The sequence below is a fragment of the Pinus tabuliformis genome, chromosome 7 (assembly GCF_031772625.1).
Source record: "Pinus tabuliformis cultivar Carrire ecotype Pingquan chromosome 7, CPIR1, whole genome shotgun sequence".
NCBI lineage: Eukaryota > Viridiplantae > Streptophyta > Pinopsida > Pinales > Pinaceae > Pinus > Pinus tabuliformis.
In genome coordinates, this window is record NC_142293.1 from 767,617,400 (window position 1) to 767,634,022 (window position 16,623).

Consider the following 16,623-nt stretch of genomic DNA (forward strand, 5'->3'; position numbering starts at 1 on the left):
CAATGCATTGCCAGAGAAGGTTGGAATTTTAAATTCATGTTTCTGTTTTTCGGACCTTTTTTGTTCTTTCATATATGGGGGATAAAATAAAGATGCACTGGTGGCCACCGTACGAGTAGGAACCATATTGTCCACTGACATCCTCATGACTAGTATCCAATCTCTAGCTTGTGTTCTCTAACTTCTCCAGATACTCAATTTTGTACTTCTCCAATTACTAAATTTTGTATTTTAAGAGCACACACACACACATATATATATATATATTCAAAAGATGCCCAAATTACTAAATTAGTTGCAGAAGATATGAAAACATGCATATTTGTACATAAATTAAGATAGATATGGTATCCATTGTACATCAATGATTAATTATTCAACCATCAACCATCAAGATTCTAGCAATTACAAACATACACCAAATTTTAAGCATATCACAGGTAATAGAAGGTAGAAAGTATCAAAATTTTAAGCATATAGTAGAAAGTAGACATTTGAAGATAAAAAATTCAAATAATGTATTTAGCAACTAAGAAACTATCAACATGGATCATGACCAAATAATAATGTTTACAAAATAGGCCACCACTAATTGCATATTGAACTAAGAAGATTGAAAAGTTCAAATTCACAACACTAAAGTATAACATCATGTTCTATTTGTATCATCTATAGAATCTAGACTATCACTAAAAAATTAATAAATTGTGAATCTATCTACTAATATGTCATCCTTACACCACGACGACCACTATGTGAGCCTCTGCATGGTGGTAGTGAAGAAGATGGTGGTTGTGAAAGTTGTAGAAATGAAGATGAATCCCTTGTTGTTGTCATTGAAGACTGGAACATGGGAACCATGGCACTGGATGGGGGTGTCATTGCATAGCGATCATCATAAGAACAATTGAAGGATGTCCATCATCATTCCCTCACAACCAAGGAGGATATACACAATAAAGAATATATCTAAGCTCCCTCTCAACTAGGGAGATGTGTCCAACATCAACTAATTTGTTTTTCTAGTGGAGATCATAATAGTAGTAGCTACACAGACTCCTCATTTTGTATCATCATCTCATCGAAGAACTTCGACCCTATTGAACATCATGGAGCCATCCTCTAAAACTTGGGACCTTAAAACTTAAAGACATACCTCAAAAACTTGGGAGTTAAACTTCTCCCTCAAAATCCACAGCCCTTTCAAGATTCAAATCTCCCTTTGAATTCATCATTCCTTTGTTTTATCCTCATATGGCAACAAAGTTTGACTTTAGCTTTCAATCATCAATATGCTTATTAGACATAAACTTCAATATCATCAGGGTTTCTGTAGCAACCTCTTTATATCATGCTTATTATGAAGTCATCGTCAAGCACAGGATTTGTTTTTTTCTGTTCTTTCATCTTTTTCATCTTTCTTTCACAATTTTGAAAGCCTCCATTATCTACCTGCAATTTTATCAACAAGTACAACCAAGCAAAATATATACTTACAAGAGCATGATTTTAATTTTATCAATCTAGGGTTATCATGACTTCAAAAAGTGTGCATATAGGGTTTTGGTTACAAACCCTAGATAACCCATAACCTAAACCTTATTAGGGTTTTTACTTTGAGCAGAAACTTCTACACCTAGGGTTTTGAAATTAAAGCCCTTGGTTTCACTTTTACTTCAACCATCGCTAGGGTTTTACCACATATCCTAGATTCTATCTGTAGTCCCTAGAAATTAGGGGTTATGGCTTCATAAGAGGGAACAAATAATTAGTATTAGGGTTTTCACTATTCTAGGGTTTTCAAATTCAAGTCCCATCTAAGGATTACAAACCCTTAATACCAAAAATATTCATAAAAAAACAAATCCTAGATATCATATCCCAAAAGGTAGTGTTTCTTTAGAGGGAACAACTTGATTAGGGTAAATGTTTTCTAGCTCAATCCTATACTTCTAAGGTTAATTCAATCTAGGGTATAGAAAGCCTAGAAGATTACAGACCTTAGAAGTCATATAGTCATTAAGACTTATCACAGATTAAAAGTCAAGAACCTTATAAAGACCCTAACAACATTATAGACCCTTTATCTTTTACACAAACAAAAAATGTGTTTAGTAATTATACATACCTCTGCAAATTTTAACTTAGAAGTTGACTTTCTCCTTGATGTATTCAAGAGTTCTTCAGTAGGGTCCTTCTGAGTGGGCTTTGATATTTCTCCCAAGATACTTGTCACTTCTACAAAGTTTCTTCAATGATGTTTCCATGATGATAGTCTTGAAACACTTGTTTAAAAATGATCCTTCAAGAGGTGGATTGATGTTACTTCATAAGAAATTGACTTGTAAACTTCAAATGATAAAATTTCTATTTTCTTTTCAACGTGTCCCTTTTAATAAGGTTTTTTGTTCCTTTATTATTGTCCCATTGTCATATCAAGGTTTCTTACTTTTGAAGATATGTTTTAAAACTTGCAAGGAAAAGAACTCACTTTGTTTGTAGTAACTCAAACCTTACCAATATCATATGCCATCAAGTTACTGTTGATTTGTTTGACATACTATATTTTCACATTGTAGCAGCTTAGATATCATACTTTTCTCATTACAGATCTTGGTGCCCTTCTTCTTTTGAAACAAAATACAGTGCCTTATTAAGAATTCAGGTGTCCTTCTCTTGGATTTCGAATACCCTCTTAGAGATGGGGCAGAACTTGTGAGTTTCTAGAACTTGGAAATCCTTCTTACAATTTTGAATAGCATATTCATAGCATGGCCTTCCATAACAAAATTCTAATAGCCTTTTACAGAAACATGATTTGGATGCCTTTCCACAGATAGAAAATTTTGGATGTCTTCCTTAGATACATAATTTGGATGCCTTCATTTCTTACAGAATTTCACATCACAATACCATTCATAAACTTAGATCTAGTAATCCTTCACTTGTTATCCTAGTCCATCATATTTATCATACATTGCTTTCACAATAAGGCTCCTTTTACTATTTATTCCTTTTGATCCTTTTAAATGGAGACTATAGAACCCTCAGTCCTTAATTATTGCTCAATTATAGGTAATATGACCTTTGTTTAGTATATACAGAGGACCAGTCTTGACCTTGTTGTCCAGATAAGATTCTTCGAACTGTGGTTTTCAATAATGTAGTATTTGGATGTCTTCAAAACAACTAGAGTGATCTTTCAAGTTGTCATTGTTTTCCACCTTAGCTCTGATACCAAGTTAAGAAATATATTAGGGCAGCATGTACATTGATTTCTCTTTACATGACAATTATTTGTGATATTGTACTTTCTTCTCTTATTATTACTATATTCTTATCATAAAACAATTGTCGAAGACCATGAAGATCATAAAATCTATGGACACAAGATGTGGGCACTAAGTCAGGGATAAACCCCTCTCCTAAGGGAAAACCCAGACAAAATATCTTCTTCTTATAGAACCAATTCAAAATGAGACTTTCATGACACAAGACCAAAACAAAGACTTCACCAAGAACCAAGCCAGCTAACCAAAAGATCTACTCCAAAATAAAGCACGGTCTCCAAGTGAAGCAAAAAAAAAAATCAAACTAAGGCTCCTCTATCCTTTCAGTCTCCCATGATGACTTGCACCTTCTTCTTGCAATTTTCAGACCGGATACATACCTAGAAACCCTACGCCTCGTACATCTGAACTGTAACTAAGATATTTTTGAGAACCAGACTCTTCTAGGGCTCGTGTCTTCTTTGTTAGACTTCTTCTTGCCTTCTTATACCTTTCCTCTCCTTCTTCCAACTACAGATCGAATAAAAGGAATGTATGCTTGATGTGTATTGCAATAGGTTGATGATCCATCTATATATAGTCTTTTCCTAAGACTCGAATAACCCTCACAAGGTCGACATGAGTTTGGCTAGTTGACTTGGTCTTGGGAGTCTTCTAGACTCTTTTACATACAAAAATATTTTTTCCTTTCTTGATGCAATAGCCTGAATGGGTCTTTTATAATGTAACAATGACTCTTTAACTCATGTAAACCCTAGGAGAATTAAATGAATGCTTGACCTAGATGACCATATAAATGGAGCATGAAACCCATGCTTAAAAATAATTTTATTTTTCTTCTTTTGACAATTTTACAATGGCATATGTACAATGACAATATGAAGACTGAACCTAGTCACATACTTCAACAAGAGGAGGAGTCATGACTTGCAAGAAACACTACACCACTAGTAAAAACACTAAGAACATTTATCAGAGGTTGGTTCTAAAATTTTTCCAACCATATGATATAATGGATACCCCGAAATCCGTCAACTCATATGTAAACCATGTCAATGCTATATGAACCTTTGCTTTTTCTCTGTCTAATAACAAAGTTGTAGCTTTCTCATAGTTGGGGCTCTTGTATCCTTTTGGGGATTCATTGAAGGCCCAACCCAATCATGGTAATAGGGAGAGAAAAGCACACTAAATGGTATACCACAAGAACAAATAAACCAGGCCACTTTTGCATCCACATCATCCTTCCCACCAATATTCAAGAAATAGTCTATTGTTCTTCTAGATTCAGAGGTTCTAGAATTACCATGAGGAGATGGGCCACCAAATATATAGGTTGCACTTGATTCAAATTGAATTTTTTGTTTCTTACTTTTATTTTGTGAAGCCTCCTCTATTTGTATGTATTTTCTTCTTTGTTTCACTGGTACATTAGGGAAAATTGAGATCCCCATGGGACTCTTTATTTCATCATTTCCATTACCTCACAAAGATGCCTCCTCACATGGGTATATGAACCATTATAAGGTTTTCTTCCATGAAAATCATGAGGGAATAAAAACTTGAAGGTTCCACCACCTCTTCCCCCCTCAAATTTTGTCACATAATTCCACAAGGGTGTCAATGAATTTTTTCCCACTTGCATTTTAGTGCCCTCTTCATCGCCTTCCTCTTCACACCCTTCCTCATCACCATAAATTGGGTCACCATGAGTGTGACCACTTTCATTTTCTTCCATCTATTCCTTTCCATGCCTACCCCAAACCAACACCATGAAAACCAAAAGTGGAATGATAATCCAAAATACAAACAAGAATGACAAGAAAATGAGGGAGTTAACTAGGATTTGCAGTTACCTCTTTAGCGCTTGAGAAGTTGAGAACTTTGAGGTATATGGCAGCGCTTCTTCACTCCTCCAAGATCACCTCAAAGCTCTCACAAATCTGATCTCAAAAGGTTGTTATCTCCTCTCTTGTCCAAGGTATCTTCTCCTCTCTTGTCCAAGGTATCTTCTCATGTCTTCTCCAAGCTCTCCAAAGATGTAAGAATGAGAAAAGAAAGGGGGAAGAGGCATTTTAACCTCATCCTTCCTTTTTCCTAACTTACCGTAGGCCCCACTTTAACCATGGTCAATGAAGAAAAATAAAAAAAAGTTGAGTCGGGGAACTGTTAGGGCCCTATACTACTAGTGTAACCCCTTATTGTTATTAGTACAACCCCCTTATTATATTGTTGTACCCATGTAGTCCCCATATTGTTATTATTGTGCCCCATAGAAGCCCACTATTGTTATTATTGTGCCCTTACATTATTATTGTTATGTCGGCTCTGATTATATTATGACCCCTTAGACTCCTATATATAGAAAGGAGGTATTGTCATTTGTATCATCTAAGAATTTTTCATTTGTGTAATGTAAAGGAGGTTACCCCTCGAAGAGGCCTATTTCTAAGGCGTTGATCTATCTTTTCTATCTTTTTGTGAGCTGGTTTCATAACATTTGGTATCAGAGCTTTGGATTCTATGGTTTCGCTGCTCCAAACAGGTCATCACGGAATTTTCGCTATAAGTTTTTTTCTGCGACGTTTCAAACGCTAAAAAAAAAACCATTTGGGTTGAAATCGTTCTGAACCTCGGGTCCGAATTTCAGAGCTTTTCGCACTATATTTGCGGAGATATGATCTGAGGAAGTTGACCTTTTTGCAGACTCCCGAATTACATTCCAAACAGGTGACCTGGGGAAAATAGTCATAACTTTTGTTTTGAGCATCAGATTGAAACTTCGTAATAAGTTACAGAAAGAGGACAGACTGTAGTTTCCTTTGTATATTTTTCAAATCCTAAGGTCACAACAGTGACACGTGGCACTTCATACAAGTTCGCTCTTCTGAAAAGGTATATAATCAGGTCATCTTGGGAGATTGTGCATAACTGTTTCTTGGAGAATCCAATTTTGATCAGATTGGTGGCATTGGAAAGAGGACACAAAGGGCTACTGCAGGTTGCAATTTCAGAACTGGAAGAGCTGAAATTACAGAGTTATAGTTGTTTCAAGATCGAACTCCTAAATCAAGAAAAGGCGATATGAGGAAGTTTGATGGCAAGGATCCTGTAAATTGGATACTTCAGATGGAGCAATATTTTGATCTACATGGTGTACCACTATTACAAAAGGTATGGATTGCATCTTCATATTTAGAACTAGATCAATTTTTATGGTATAAAGAGCGTTGTTCTCGTAAACAACTTATTACGTGGTCAATTTTCACAGAAGAAATGATAGCACATTATGAGGATACAAAGAGCAACACCACAACAATTGGAAGAAAAAAGAGAAAAAGGGCTTTGTTACAAAGTGGAAAGCAAAATTATGGCAACAAGGAAGTCTACCCCTCACAACTATAAAGATGGAAGTGTTGTTTCTCCTAGCCTTCCACAACCTACAAGGGTTACACCACAACAATTGGAAGAAAAAAGAGAAAAAGGGCTTTGTTACAATTGTGATAGAAAATGCACTAAAGGTCATAAGTGTGCTAAGAAGAAATTATTTTACATAAAGTATGAAAAGGAGGAAGAAAATGATCAAGAAACATCAAAAGAAGAGGATATACGCCAGGACCCAACCCCAAAGAAAGAAGAAATGAATCCGACCATATCTTGTAAATCATTGGCAAGAATTACCACTCCTCAAACTCTCAAGATAGAAGGACATATCAAGAAGAAAAAGGTTCAAGAAGTGAAAGATCACATCGAGAAAGAAGAAATGAATCCAACCATATCTTGTAATGAATTGGCTGGAATTACCACTCCTCAAACTATGAAGATATAAGTACATATCAAGAAGAAAAATGCTCAAGAAATGAAAGATCACATCGAGCATCAAGAAATGAATCCAACCATATCTTGTAAAGCATTGGAAGAAATTACCACTCCTCAAACTCTCAAGATAGAAGGACATATCAAGAAGAAAAAGGTTCAAGCAGTGAAAGATCACATCGAGCATCAACAACAAGTTCTCCAACTTTTAAAGGATAATGCCACTTTGGTGCAGAATCCAATGAAACGACAGGTAGATCAACATCGCAGTGAGAAAATTTTTGATGTAGGTGATTGGGTATTTTTACGGCTACATCTCAAGCAAGCTATTTATGAGAAGGAAATGTTGGCAATACTACATGCATTTAAGAAATGGCGACCTTACCCAATGGGAAGACACTTCAAGGTAAAAATGGATCATGATAGTCTTAAATACTTTTTAGAACAAATATTATCTTTAGAAGAACAGAAAAAATGGGTCACAAATATGTTGGGTTATGACTTTGACATCATCTACAGAAAAGGGAAGAAATTTTTTGTTGCAGATGCACTCTCAAGAAAGGATGAGGATGTGGAATCATTGTTTTGTGCTATTTCTATTATCCAACCAGATTGGATAAACGAAGCAAGGGATGAATGGAATAAGGACAAAGAAGTGTGGCCACTCATTCAAAAGTTGCAAAATATCCCAATTCAAACAATATTGTTAGAACTTGAAGAGGAAAAAAAAAATCATATTGGAACCTGGAGCAGTCACAGAAACAAGAACCCGACAGCTACGAAATCGATCAATTTCAAAGTATCTCATGAAGTGGAAGAACTTACCCGCTGAAGATTCCACATGGGAGGACAAGAATTTTATACAGAAGCATCAAGAACTACTCAAGTGTTGAGGACAACACTTTTTGAAGGAGAGGGGCATGTTAGGCCCCTATACTACTAGTGTAACCCCTTATTGTTATTAGGACAACCCCCTTATTATATTGTTGTACCCATGTAGTCCCCATATTGTTATTATTGTGCCCCATAGAAGCCCACTATTGTTATTATTGTGCCCTTACATTATTATTGTTATGTCGGCTCTGATTATATTATGACCCCTTAGACTCCTATATATAGAAAGGAGGTATTGTCATTTGTATCATCTAAGAATTGTTCATTTGTGTAATGTAAAGGAGGTTGCCCCTTCGAAGAGGCTTATTTCTGAGGCGTTGATCTATCTTTTCTATCTTTTTGTGAGCTGGTTTCATAACAGGAACCATGTTAGAACTATAGTTTGGGGCTACGGAACCGTCATGGTTCCCAATTTCTAGGAAGCGTCATTTTTTGGTAGAACCACAATTTTCCCATGATTTAGCATAGGACGTGGTTCTTGGTTCTAAATGGGGTTCTTGCAACATTGGTTAAAAATAATGATGTGGTGTTATGTATAAGGTCATGCATCAAGTAATGATTAGAAATAATAATAATAATAATGATGATGATGATGATGATGATGGTGATTGTGCAAAAAATAGTTCCTCTTTTGGAATCATCCTTGGAGCCCCCAACCTTGTGAGCCACCATCCTTTGATATCTTGATTGCGTTTCTTCTGGGACATCATGATTCTTTCCATTAATGCCTTGCCTCAACCATCCTTTGCTCACACCATTGCCATCATTATACCCCAACATTTGATTGTATAACAATCCCTTATAAGGCCCTAAGGGAAATTATCACAACGTGAGGTGAGAGACATTAGTTCATTGAGCGTCTACTCTTTAGAGAATTGGGTTCCAAGTCAACTCAATGCCTTTGTTGGCAACCTCTTCTACATCTTTATGAAATGATCTCTTGATAAGAAAATAAAATCTTGTCAAATAATGATTATGTTGATATGTGTACTTATTTCAAAAATGGGGGGTGATCTCTAGGTTTTCTAAAAATGTGGAAGTTTTCAATTGCAACTCCTATGTAGTATTTCCCTTGATAACGCATCGCCACAAAAAATGGTACAAAAAAATAACAATAGTTAAAAAACAAAATTAAAGGGCACCTCCTAAAAATGTATTTATCTCTAATAGCTTAATTGATTCGTGATCTTCCTTTCTTAACTAACATAACAGTCTTTGTAATAACCTCAGAATTTGATCACTTTTCTAGGTGGGTTCAACATTGGGAGATGATCGCGTTCAACCGTCAACACATGCCAAGGTATGGAAATTCATTTGATCAAAGGTGATCTATGAGATTTTATCTGCATTGAAGGTTCATCACAAGCGGCGACTCATCTTTCATAAAAATTATAGAATAGATAGAATATTTTTATTTATGTCATCAAAGATCTTGCAAAATGTTAATAATTGCTCTGAAATTGACCACACCTCTTCTGTAAACAAAGGGGTGCATCAATATGAATAATAATAATAATGGTGGGGGTGATTATGATTATAGAAAAAAGTGGTTTCTCTTCTAGGACCATTCCAGGAGGCCCCCAAGCTTGTGAGGCTATATCCTCATCTTATGTCATTTCAATAGAATCAATGGTTTTAGGAACGTATATAAAGATGTTGTAGTGGATAATGAAAATGTGGATGTCTATCTCAATAGCCTTAGTAAGTACATCTGAACATTTTGAGTTGTGAGACAAGCTAGATTGGTATCATTCATATCCATATGAATATAATTGTGAATTATAATATCACATGTACAGTTTTTATTATTTTTATCTCTAAACATGCCAAACCAATTTGAATCGATTTCATTTCCTTTGTACTTCTATTAGAAACCATTTCCATGTCATGAACTCTGGCCTCGTCTCCACTGACTTAGTCCTAGTAACTTAGAAGGGTTGGGTAAATCACGAATGTTTTTGTTAGTGAGATTAGGTTGTGCTTTTAATGTGGTGTGTATTTACCCTAACAAAAAAATTCATAATCAACAAGTAAGTTAAAGCCACATAGAATTCATATTGAATCCAAAATATTCTCCTTTTTTATGATGTTCGGAAGGAAGTTATTAAAAATCTCTGAGAGTGAACTGGCATGGATGCTTTGATTTTGCAAGGCTTCTTGTGGTTGCAACATTGAAGGAAATGCCTTTTTTTTTTTGCTGAACTTTTCATGTAATATAAAGAAGCCTGGAAAAGAATGTTTATGAAAGCAAAGATACAATAGACTCTATAGTGAAAGGGGTTGTAACATGTACTCATATTGAGTCCTCCAGTGGGCGGGACTCATCTTATACAAATAATTGTAGAAATATTCTAATTATGCCCTCAAATACATTGTAAGATATTAATAATAATGGGTTGGCCATTTTAAAAAGAACGCTTCTTTTCAGTAAAAAGTGGTCCATCAACTAATGATCCTACAAAAAATATTTTTAATGGTGGTGGTTATTGTGATTGTTCATAAATTGATTCCTTTTCTTACACTGTTCTAGAATCCCCCCAACCCTGTGAGGCTCCATCCTCTTCCAACTTTTCAACAAAATCCATTTTTATTAGGAACATACGGAAATATATTTTTGCGGTTGATGAAGAAAATGTGCATTTTGGAGGCCAATCTCAATGGTCTTACCAAACACGTATCGCAACTTTTGGAACTAATAGATTATAGGTTTTAACCATATACAGAAATCACCTACAAACAAATTCTTAAAACATAAAAATGTACAATGGCGAGAACATAAAATATACAAAGAGATTTTCTTGGAACCCAAATTAGGAAAACCATATTGATTTTTCAATATATTCCTTTCAATGTTACAATACATTATATATATTCCAAAGAATTCATAAACCCCAATCCATTAACATTGGATTAGAACATAAATGTAGTTCCCTCTGGATCTAAAAAATACCATGGGAAAAAACCATCATGCCCAAAACCATGTGAAAAAACCATGCGCAAAACCATGGGTAGGTTCTCCCACCATCGTTGGGTCCACCCCCCATCCTGGGTCCACCCAACTATTATTCAATTTGCATAAAAAATAAGGGGCGCTGCCCCAAACCCCATGTTGGGCGGCTATCTCCCCCCAACAGGGGGGCCTGTCATGCTCCCTGCAACCCCCCCACTACGCCCGACACAACGTAACAACACCTGCAACTAGTCGTGGAAATAACATACCCAAAATTATCCCACTTGTTGTTTTCTTTCCACACAGGGGGTCGCAGGAGTGCATAGTCATTAGTCACAAGTTGCAACGCCCATTGTTTCTCTACACCAAGAAAACTTCTTAGCACTCACAGACTTTCTAAATACATCTGCAACATCCTTCATATTTTCCACCTTTACCAACAACACCTTTTTGTCTTCAACCATATCCCTCACAAAGTGATATTGAACATCAATGTGCTTTGTCTTCGAATGATAAGCAAGGTTATTTGCCAAGAAAATTTCACTTTTGTTGTAACAGACTATCCTTATATATTGTTGTACCAACCCCATACTTGAACACAATCTCTGCAACCAAATTTCTTCCTTGCTTGCATGAGTGGTTGCCATGTATTCATGTATTCAACCTTTGTAGTTGAAAGTGCCACTATAGCCTGTCTCTTGCTTATCGAACTGACTGCTCCTCCAAATAGGTTAAACACTTACCCACTTGTAGATCTTCTCTTATCCAGATCACCAGCCTAGTCTGCATCAATAAATCCATGTATGTCCAATCCTGGTCTTTCTTTGTAGCATAAACAATAATCACTAGTGTCATGCAAATACCTAAAAACTCGCTTCGTTGTTGTACAATGTGCCTTCCCTAGTTTTGACATAAATATGCTCAATACTCCCACTACATGTGCAATATATGGTATGGTATAGACCATTGCATGCATCATGCTACCAACTGCACTCACATATGGAACATGGGACATGTCCTCTTCATCTTCTTGTGTCTTGGGACACTTGTCAGCATATAACTTTACACCTACATGAATAGGAACCTTCACCAGTTTTCTATCATGCATATTAAATCTCTGCAATATTGTCTCAACATACTTCCTTTGGTTTAACCAAAGCTTCCTCTTTGTCTAATCTCATTTAATTTCCATGCCTAAAATATAGTTTGCAGCACCAAGATCCTTCATGTCAGTTTTAGAGGACAATTGGGTCTTCAAATCTTGGATGATTTCTTTTTCATTTCCAACCAACAACATATCATCCACATACAAGACCAAATAAATAACACAGTCACCAATTAATTTAAAATACACACAGTGACCTTCTTTGCTCCTTGTGAAGCCAAGTCCACATATATATGTATCAAATTTTTGATACCACATCCTTGGTGACTGCTTTAACCCATACAAAGGCTTTTTTAACCTACATACCAGTTCTTTCTTACCCTTCACCGCAAAGCCTTATGGTTGTTTCATGTTGATCTCCTCTTCAAAATACCTGTGAAGAAATGTTGTTTTCACATCCATCTGTTCTACCTCAAAATCAAAAGCATCAACGACATATAAGAGTAATATAATAGAAGCTAACTTAGCAACAGGAGAAAAAATATTACCAAAATCAATTCTTGGCACCTGGGAATAATCTTTTTCTACCAACCTATTTTTGTATTTCTCTACCTTTCCTGTTTCATTCATCTTCTTCTTAAACACCCATTTGTTGCCAATGGGTTTCCTTCTAGGAAGCAACTCCACCATATCCCAAGCCTCATTTTTGTCAAAAGCTTCCATTTCTTCAACCATACCACATCTGCAACATTCTTCAAAGTGTCAAACTTTACCAACAACACCTTTTTGTCTTCAACCATATCCCTCACAAAGTGATATTAAACATCAATATGCTTTGCCTTCAAATGATAAGCAGGGTTCTTTGCCAAGAAAATTTCACTTTGGCTATCATAGTATATCCTTATAGCTTGTTGTACCAACCGCATACTTGAACATTATCTCTGCAACCAAATTTCTTCATTACTTGCATGAGTGGCTGCCATGTATTCAGCCTTTGTAGTTGAAAGTGACACTACATGCTGTCTCTTTCTCATCCAACTAACTACTCCTCCAAATAGGTTAAACACATACCCACTTGTATATATTCTCTTATCTATATCTCCAACCAAGTCTGCATCAATAAAGCCATGTATTTCCAAGACTCTATCCATTCATGGTCTTCCTTTGTAGCACAAACCATAATCACTAGTACCATGCAAATACTTGAAAACTCGCTTCATTATTGTCCAATGCACCTTCCCTGTTTTTGACATAAACCTGCTCAATATTCCCGCAGCATGTGCAATGTCTAGTCTTATACAGACCATTGCATACATCATGCTACCAACCGCACTCGCATATGGAACATGGTACATGTCCTATTCCTATTCTTGTGTCTTGGGACACTATTCAGCAAATAACTTTACACCTACAGGAATAGAAACCTTCACCAGTTTATTATCCTGCATATTAAACATCTATAATATTGTCTCAACATACTTCCTTTGGTTTAACTATAGCTTCCTCTTTGCCTGATCTCGTTTGATTTCCATGCCCAAAATATAGTTTGTAGCGCCAGGATCCTTCATGTCAAATTTAGAGGACAATTGGGTCTTCAAATCCTGGATAACTTCTTTGTCATTTCCAATCAACAACATATCATCCACATACAAGACCAAATAAATAACATGGTCACCAATTAATTTAAAATACACACAGTGATCTACTTTGCTCCTTGTGAATCCAAGTCCATGTAGATATGTATCATATTTTTCATACCACGTCCTTGGTGACTGCTTTAACCCATACAAAGACTTTTTTAACCTACATACCAGTTATTTCTTACCCTTCCAAAGACTTATGGTTGCTTCATGTAGATCTCTTCTTCCAGATCCCTATGAAGAAATTTTTTCTTCAAATCCATTTGTTCTTCCTCAGAATCAAAATCAACAGCAACAGATAAAAGTAATCTAATAGAGCTAACTTGGCAACAGGAGAATAAATATCACCAAAATCTAATACTCGGGAATAACCTTTTTCTACCGAATGAGCTTTGTATTTCTCCACCTTGCCTTTTGCATTCATCTTCTTCTTAAACACCCATTTGTTTCCAATGGGTTTCCTTCTAACTGGAAACTCCACCAAATCCCAAGCCTCATTTTTGTCCAAGGCTTCCATTTATTCAACCATGACTTTTTTCCAAACTTTTCCATCTTTTGAATCCACTACCTCCCTTACAGTTTTGGGATCATCGTCAGTAATAGATAAAGCAAAATTTGAGCAAAAAGCAAATGGATTATACCTCTCTAGTTTCCTTCTCTCTCAAATTAATCTCCTCAAAACTACAGTCTATGGCTCTTCCTCTTCTTATTCTTATTTTGTTGTAGAGTCTGATTCTTCCTCCTCCAATTCAAACTCTATCTTCTCTAGTTCATTTTCCTTTGTTAGTACTTTATGTTTAATAACATCTTTCACCTCTTTAAACACCACATCTTGGTTGCACACAACCTTCCTTGTTTCTAGGTTCCAAATTTTATAACCTTTTAAACCATCCTTATACCCAATAAAGATGCACCTTTCAGATTTACTATCCAACTTGGTTCTTTTCTCCTTTGGAACATGTACGTATGCATCACATCCAAACACTTTGAGATGTGAGAGAGAGGGTTTCTTATCAATACATACCTCATGTGTATTCTTATCCTCCAATGTTGATGAAGGTGATCTCTTAAATAGGGAACATGCAGTATCCACTGCCTCTGCCTGAAATTCTTGTCCTAACCTAACACCACTAAGCATGCTTCTTGCCTTTTCCATTAACATCTTGTTCATTCTTTCTACAACTCCATATTGTTGAGGTGTGTATGGAGTAGTGTTATGTCGCACTATACCACACTTCTTACATAACTCTTTGAATTCCTTCTTATAAAACTCTCCACCATTATCTATCCTTAACAATTTAATCTTCTTCTCTATCTGATTTTCCACTAGAGCCTTAAATTCTTTAACTTGTCAAAGACTTCACTGATCTCTTCTTGAGGAAATGTATTCATGTTTTCCTCGAGAAGCCATCTATAAATGAGACATAGTACACATAATTTCCCAGTGATGGAACCACATAGTTCCAAACACATCACTATGCACAAGCTCTAATATCCATTTTGCCCTCTTAGCACCAGAGTGAAAACTCATCCGATTTTGCTTTCCATATACACAATGTTCACAAAAATCGAAATCCAAAGAGAAATTAGACATACCCTATACCATACTATTATCATGCAGTATTGAAGGCCCTTTTATCCAATATGTCTAAGTCTTTGATGCCACAACATAGTCTTTTCTCCATATACCACTAGATTTTTTGCTCCACTTTCAGGAACCACTAAATTGTTGCACCCATCATTAACAATGCTACCCAGAAGCTTGTACATAATTTCAATCTGAACTCCTTGCATCAATACTAGTGCTCCCCAAACCATCTCGCAGGTATCTTTATCGAACACATTCTTTACACCTGCATCATCCATCTTGCTTATAGAAATTAGATTTCTAGTAAATGCAAGAATGTGCAGAACACCAAGAAGTGTTCTAATCCTTCCACCTTGCAACTTCAGCGTGACTTTTCTGCATCCTATTATTTTTGTCTTCCTGCCATCCCCTAGGAAGACATCACCGCCATCATATTTCTCATACTTGCATAACCACTCCCTATGGGAAGTTATATGAAAGGATGCACCTGAGCCAATCAACCATGCCTCATGATCTACATGTTTACTTAAAGAAGAAGCCAAATACACAACCTCACCTTCATCTAAGGTGGTTTTTGCCTCTGCAGAAGGAGCACCATCAGATCTCTTTCCTTTCTCATGAGTTGTATATCTAAAATCCTTTTTGTAGTGCCCTTCTTTTCCACATTTCTAGCATATCTTTACAGCTTTTCCTACATATTTAGATCTCCCTCTATATTTATATCTCCCACTTGAGGACTTATATTTGTTTTTGTTTTGGGACCATCCTCTTACAAAAAAATGCATCTCCATTCTGGCTCTCCATATTTTTCCGTCTCATCTCCTCCAACAACAAGGATGAGACTATTTCATCAAACTTCAAGGTAGTTGTATTGCTACCTTTGGCAAAAACTAGACTATCCCGCGACTCTGATAGAGAACACAACAGATTGATGCACTTATCTTCATCTAAAATTTTAATATCAATAAATAACAATTGAATTACTACATTATTAAATGTGTTCATATGCTCTGTCACCAAGTCTCCATCCTTCATCCTTAGGTTATACAACTTTTTTCTGCAGGAACAATTTATTCACCAAAGATTTAGATTGATACAAAGTCCCTAACTTGTCCCACAAAACCTTTGTCGTAGCTTCCCCTGATACATTCAACAATATTGAATCTGAGAGACACAATCGTATTTTTCTCTTTTCCTTTCTATCTAACTTTACCCAGTCTTTTGTTGACATTCTTGTTGGTTTCGTACCTGGATCTACAACAATCCACTGATCTCTATCCACCAATAGATCCTCCATCTTGACCTTCCACAGCTCAAAACTTGTTCCATTGAATATATCA